The sequence below is a fragment of the Kogia breviceps genome, chromosome 2, assembly GCF_026419965.1.
Source record: "Kogia breviceps isolate mKogBre1 chromosome 2, mKogBre1 haplotype 1, whole genome shotgun sequence".
Classification (NCBI taxonomy): Eukaryota; Metazoa; Chordata; class Mammalia; order Artiodactyla; family Physeteridae; genus Kogia; species Kogia breviceps.
The window spans coordinates 65,419,717-65,426,351 of record NC_081311.1 but is presented as its reverse complement, the minus strand read 5'-3'; positions in this window follow the sequence as shown (position 1 = coordinate 65,426,351).

The following is a 6,635-nucleotide window of genomic DNA, read 5'->3' as shown; positions in this document are numbered from 1 at the left end:
ACACTACCAAATGTAAAATGGATGGCTAGTGAGAAGCTGCTGCATAGCACAGGGAGGTCAGCTTGATGCTTTGTGACCCCCTAGAAAGGTGGGATAGGGAGGGTGGGAGGGAGACGCAAGAAGGAGGGGATATGGGGATATATGTATACATATAGCTGATTCACTTTGTTGTACAGCAGAAACTAACAGCACTGTAAAGCAATTATAATCCAATAAAGATATAAAAAATAAGTCAGTAAAAACTACAAAACACCAAACATCACATAGCTATTTACTGACTTAGTAGAGATGACAATTCAGAGGGCCCTATTCAAGAATTTGTTCTTCGGTTGGTTTGGTTTGGTTTGTTGCATGCTCTACTGCATGTAATAAGCCAATTTATTCACCCTTCAAAGCAGCTAACACTGTGCAGTGGGTTGGACAAAGAAGAACAAAATGAATTCTGCCATTGCAGAGCTTCCCCTCTCACAGGGGTCTTGGCCACTGGCAGGTCCAATTGTTGTCTCTTCTGAGTGATCCCTTGCTTACAGGAATCACAGTGCAATGGAAACAATGCTGAACCCTGCTCCTTATTCCTTGAATAGGACTCTGCTTTAATCACCACACCTCACATACCAGAAAATTAATTTCGTTGAGAACACAAGATTAACTCAAATTAAGCTTTAGCATGTTACATAATCAAATGCTAAATTGTGTGGTTTTGAGGGAAAATTTAAAAGAAATTCATAGACGCATTCACAAATTACACGGAAAAAAGGAGGAAGGGGCAAAATGCAAAAGCTGTTGAAGAGAGATGAAAATGTCCATAGCATGTTCAGGGAAAGGTGAGGAAAACAACTTTACAGCAGAATGTGTTGAAGAGAAAAGCCTTTAAGACTAGTGTTGAAGATGAGACCTGGGCTTCCCTGGTGGCGCAGTGGTTGAGAGTCCGCCTGCCGATACAGGTTCGTGCCCCGGTCCGGGAAGATCCCACATGCCGCGGAGCGGCTGGGCCCGTGAGCCATGGCCGCTGAGCCTGCACGTCCGGAGCCTGTGCTCCGCAACGCGAGAGGCCGCAGCGGTGAGAGGGCCGCGTACCGCAAAAAAAGAAGATGAGACCTGGGCCAGAATGTGGAGAGCCCTGATGATAAGGCCAAGAACACTGAGCGAGTGTAGAGGTAACAGGGAACTGCTGTAGTTTCTCAAGCATGTGACCTGTTAAAAGTGAAGTTTTATGAAGATTAAATCTGGTAGCTGTGTGCATTTGAAGGAAGGAAACACTGGAAAACAATGACAAACGTGGTTTAACCCTGAATTTGAATTAAATTTTATTTTTTTAATGGGCACTACATGCACATAGAACAAAATTTTTTTTGTTCTCTCTTTCTCCCTCTCTCTCTCTCTCTCTCTATATATATATATATATAATATATATATATTATATATATATATCTTTCTCTCTCTCTATCTCTGTCTCTATCCACACACAAATCCTATTGGTTCTGTTTCTCTGGAGAACCCTAATACACCTGCAATTCTTTTTTTTTTTTTTAATGTCTCATGACTTATTTTTTGTTTTTTAAAATTTTTTATCAGAGTAATTTGATTACAATATTGCTTGTTATAGGAGTATACAATCTGATTCATTTGTACATATACATATCTATTCATCTACAGATCCTCTTCCCATGTAGGTTATTACAGAGTGTTGAGTAGACTTCCCATGTTATATGGTAGCTCTTTTTTTTTTAATTTTTGAATTTTATTTTATTTATTTTTTTTATACAACAGGTTATTAGTCTTCCATTTTATATACATCACTGTATACATGTCAATCCCAATCTCCCAATTCATCACACCACCACACCCACCACCCCACCGCCTTCCCCCCTTGGTGTCCATACGTTTGTTCTCTACATCTGTGTCTCAATTTCTGCCCTGAAAACTGGTTCATCTGTACCACTTTTCTAAGTTCCACATATATGGGTTAATATACGATATTTGTTTATCTCTTTCTGACTTACTTCACTCTGTATGACAGTCTCTAGATCCATTCACGTCTCAACAAATGACTCAATTTTGTTCCTTTTTATGGCTGAATAATATTCCATTGTATATATGTACCACTTCTTCTTTATCCATTTGTCTCTCGATGGGCATTTAGGTTGCTTCCATGACTGGCTATTGTAAATAGTGCTGAAATGAACATTGGGGTGCATGTGTCTTTTTGAATTATGGTTTTCTCTGGGTATATGCTCACTAGTGGGATTGCTGGGTCATATGGTAATTCTATTTTTAGTTCTTTAAGGAACCTCCATAGTGGCTGTATCAATTTACATTCCCACCAACAGTGTAAGAGGGTTCCCTTTTCTCCACACCCTCTCCAGCATTTGTTGTTTGTAGATTTTCTGATGATGCCCATTTTAACTGGCGTGAGGTGATACCTCATTGTAGTTTTAGTTTGCATTTCTCTAATAATTAGTGACGTTGAGCAGCTTTTCATGTGCTTCTTGGTCATCTGTATGTCTTCCACCCATTTTTGGATTAGGTTGTTTTTTTAATATTGAGCTGCATGAGCTGTTTATGTATTTTGGAGATTAATTCTTTGTTCATTGATTCGTTTGCCAATATTTTCTCCCATTGTGAGGGTTGTCTTTTCGTCTTGTTTATGGTTTCCTTTGCTGTGCAAAAGCTTTGAAGTTTCATTAGGTCCCATTTGTTTACTTTTGTTTTTATTTCCATTACTCTAGGAGGTGGATCAGAAAAGATCTTGCTGTGATTTATGTCAAAGAGTGTTCTTCCTATGTTTTCCTCTAAGAGTTTTATAGTGTCTGGTCTTACACTTAGGTCTCTAATCCATTTTGAGTTTATTTTTGTGTATGGTGTTAGGGAGTGTTCTAATTTCATTCTTTTTTATGTAGCTGTCCAGTTTTCCCAGCAGCACTTATTGAAGAGACTGTCTTTTCTCCATTGTATATCCCTGCCTCCTTTGTCATAGATTAGTTGACCATAGGTGCGTGGGTTCATCTCTGGGCTTTCTATCTTGTTCCATTGATCTATGTTTCTGTTTTTGTGCCAGTACCATACTGTCTCAATTACTGTAGCTTTATACTATAGGCTGAAGTCAGGGAGTCTGATTCCTCCAGCTCCATTTTTTCCCTCAAGACTGCTTTGGCTATTCAGGGTCTTTTGGGTCTCCATACAAATTTTAAGACTTTTTGTTCTAGTTCCATAAAAAATGCCATTGGTAATTTGATAGGGATTGCATTGAATCTGTAGATTGCTTTGGGTAGTAGAGTCATTTTCACAATGTTGATTCTTCCAATCCAAGAACATGGTATATCTCTCCAGCTGTTGGTATCATCTTTAATTTCTTTCATCAGTGTCTTATAGTTTTCTGCATACACGTCTTTTGTCTCCGTAGGTAGGTTTATTCCTAGGTATTTTATTCTTTTTGTTGCAATAGTAAATGGCAGTGTTTCCTTAATTTATCTTTCAGATTTTTCATCATTAGTGTATAGGAATGCCAGAGATTTCTGTGCATTTATTTTGTATCCTGCAACTTTACCAAATTCACTGATTAGCTCTAGTAGTTTTCTGGTGGCATCTTTAGGATTCTCTATGTATAGTATCATGTCATCTGCAAACAGTGACAGTTTTACTTCTTCTTTTCTGATTTGGATTCCTTTTATTTATTTTGCTTCTCTGATTGCTGTGGCTAGGACTTCCAAAACTATGTTGAATAATAGTGGCAAGAATGGACATCCTTGTCTTGTTCCTGATCTTAGAGGAAATGCTTTCAGTTTTTGACTATTGAGAATGATGTTTGCTGTGGGTTTGTCGTATATGGCCTTTATTATGTTGAGGTAGGTTCCCTCCATGCCCACTTTCTGGAGAGTTTTTATCATAAATGGGTGTTGAATTTTGTCAAAAGCTTTTTCTGCATCTACTGAGATGATCATAATGGTTTTTATTCTTTAATTTGTTAATGTGGTGTATCACATTGATTGATTTGCATATATTGAAGAATCCTTGCATCCCTGGAATAAATCCCACTTGATCATGGTGTATGATCCTTTTAATGTGTTTTTGGATTCTGTTTGCTAGTATTTTGTTGAGGATTTTCACATCTATATTCATCAGTGATATTGGTCTGCAATTTTCTTTTTTTGTGGTATCTTTGTCTAGTTTTGGTATCAGGGTGATGGTGGCCTCATAGAATGAGTTTGGGAGTGTTCCTTCCTCCGTAATTTTTTGGAAGAGTTTGAGAAAGATGGGTGTTAGCTCTTCTCTAAATGTTTGATAGAATTCACCTGTGAATCCATCTGGTCCTGGACTTTTGTTTGTTGGAAGATTTTTAATCACAGTTTCAATTTCATTCCTTGTGATTGGTCTGTTCATATTTTCTATTTCTTCCTGGTTCAGTCTTGGAAGGTTGCAGCTTTCTAAGAATTTGTCCATTTCTTCCAGGTTGTCCATTTTATAGGCATAGAGTTGTTTGTAGCAGTCTCTTAGGATGCTTTGTATTTCTGCGGTGTCTGTTGTAACTTCTCCTGTTTCATTTCTAATTTTATTGATTTGAGTCCTCTCCCTCTTTTTCTTCATGAGTCTGGCTAATGGTTTGTCAATTTTGTTTATCTTCTCAAAGAACCAGCTTTTAGTTTTATGGATCTTTGCTATTGTTTTCTTTGTTTCTATTTCATTTGTTTCTGCTCCGATCTCTATGATTTCTTTCCTTCTGCTAACTTTGGGTTTTGTTGTTCTTCTTTATCTAGTTCCTTTACGTGTAAGGTTAGATTGTTTACTTGAGATTTTTCTTGTTTCTTGAAGTAGGCTTGTATAGCTATAAAGTTCCCTCTTAGAACTGCTTTTGCTGCATCCCATAGGTTTTGGATCATCATGTTTTCATTGTCATTTGTCTCTAGGTATTTTTTGATTTCCTCTTTGATTTCTTCAGTGATCTCTTTGTTATTTAGTAACATTGTTTAGCCTCCATGTGTTTGTGTTTTTTACGTTATTTTCCCTGTAATTCATTTCTAATCTCATAGTGTTGCTGTCAGAAAAGATGCTTGATATGATTTCAATTTTGTTAAATTTACTGAGGCTTGATTTGTGACCCAAGATGTGATCTATCCTGGAGAATGTTCCATGCACACTTGAGAAGAAAGTGTAATCTGCTGTTTTGGGATGGAATGTCCTATAAATATCAATTGAGTTTCTCTGGTCTATTGTGTCATTTAAAGCTTGTGTTTCCTTATTTATTGTCATTTTGGATGATCTGTCCATTGGTGTAAGTGAAGTGTTAAAATCCCCCCATTACTGTGTTACTGTTGATTTCCTCTTTTACAGCTGTTAGCAGTTGCCTTATGTATTGAAGTGCACCTATGTTGGGTGCATATATATTTATAATTGTTATATCTTCTTGGATTGATCCCTTGATCATTATGTAGTGTCCTTCCTTGTCTCTTGTAACATTCTTTATTTTAAAGTCTATTTTATCTGATATGAGTATTGCTACTCCAGCTTTCTTTTGATTTCCATTTGCACGGAATATCTTTTTCCACCCCTCACTTTCAGTCTGTATGTGTCCCTAGATCTGAAGTGGGTCTCTTGTAGATAGCATATATATGGGTCTTGTTTTTGTATCCATTCAGCAAGACTGTGTCTTGGTTGGAGCATTTAATCCATTCGTCTTTAAGGTAATTATTGATACGTATGTTCCTATGACCATTTTCTTAATTGTTTTGGGTTTGTTTTTGTAGGTCCTTTTCCTTTCTTGTGTGTCCCACCTAGAGAAGTTCCTTTAGCGTTTGTTGTAGAGCTGGTTTGGCAGTGCTGAATTCTCTTATCTTTCGCTTGTCTGCAAAGCTTTTGATTTCTCCATTGAATCTGAATGAGATTCTTGCTGGGTAGAGTAATCTTGGTTGTAGGTTCTTCCCTTTCATCACTTTAAGTATATCATGCCACTCCCTTCTGGCTTGTAGAGCTTCTGCTGAGAAATCAGACGTTAACCTTATGGGAGTTCCCTTGTATGTTATTTGTTGTTTTTCCCTTGCTGCTTTCAATAATTTTTCCTTGTCTTTAATTTTTGCCAATTTGATTACTATGTGTCTCGGCATGTTTCTCCTTTGGTTTATCCTGTATGGGACTCTCTGTGCCTCCTGGACTTTGGTTGCTATTTCCTTTCCCATGTTAGGGAAGTTTTCGACTATAATCTCTTCAAATATTTTCTCGGGTCCTTTCTCTCTCTCTTCTCCTTCTGTGACCCATATAATGTGAATGTTGCTGTGTTTAATGTTGTCGCAGAGGTCTCGTAGGCTGTCTTCACTTCTTTTCATTCTTTTTTCTTTATTCTGTTCCACAGCAGTGAATTCCACCATTCTGTCTTCCAGGTCACTTATCCGACTTCTGCCTCAGTTATTCTGCTATTGATTCCTTCTAGTGTAGTTTTCATTTCAGTTATTGTATTGTTCATCTCTGTTTGTTTTGTCTTTAATTCTTCTAGGTCTTTGTTAAACATTTCTTGGATTTTCTCGATCTTTGCCTCCATTCTTTTTCTGAGGTTCTGGATCATCTTCACTATCATTATTCTGAATTCTTTTTCTGGAAGGCTGCCTATCTCCACTTCATTTAGTTGTTTTTCTGAGTTTTTATCT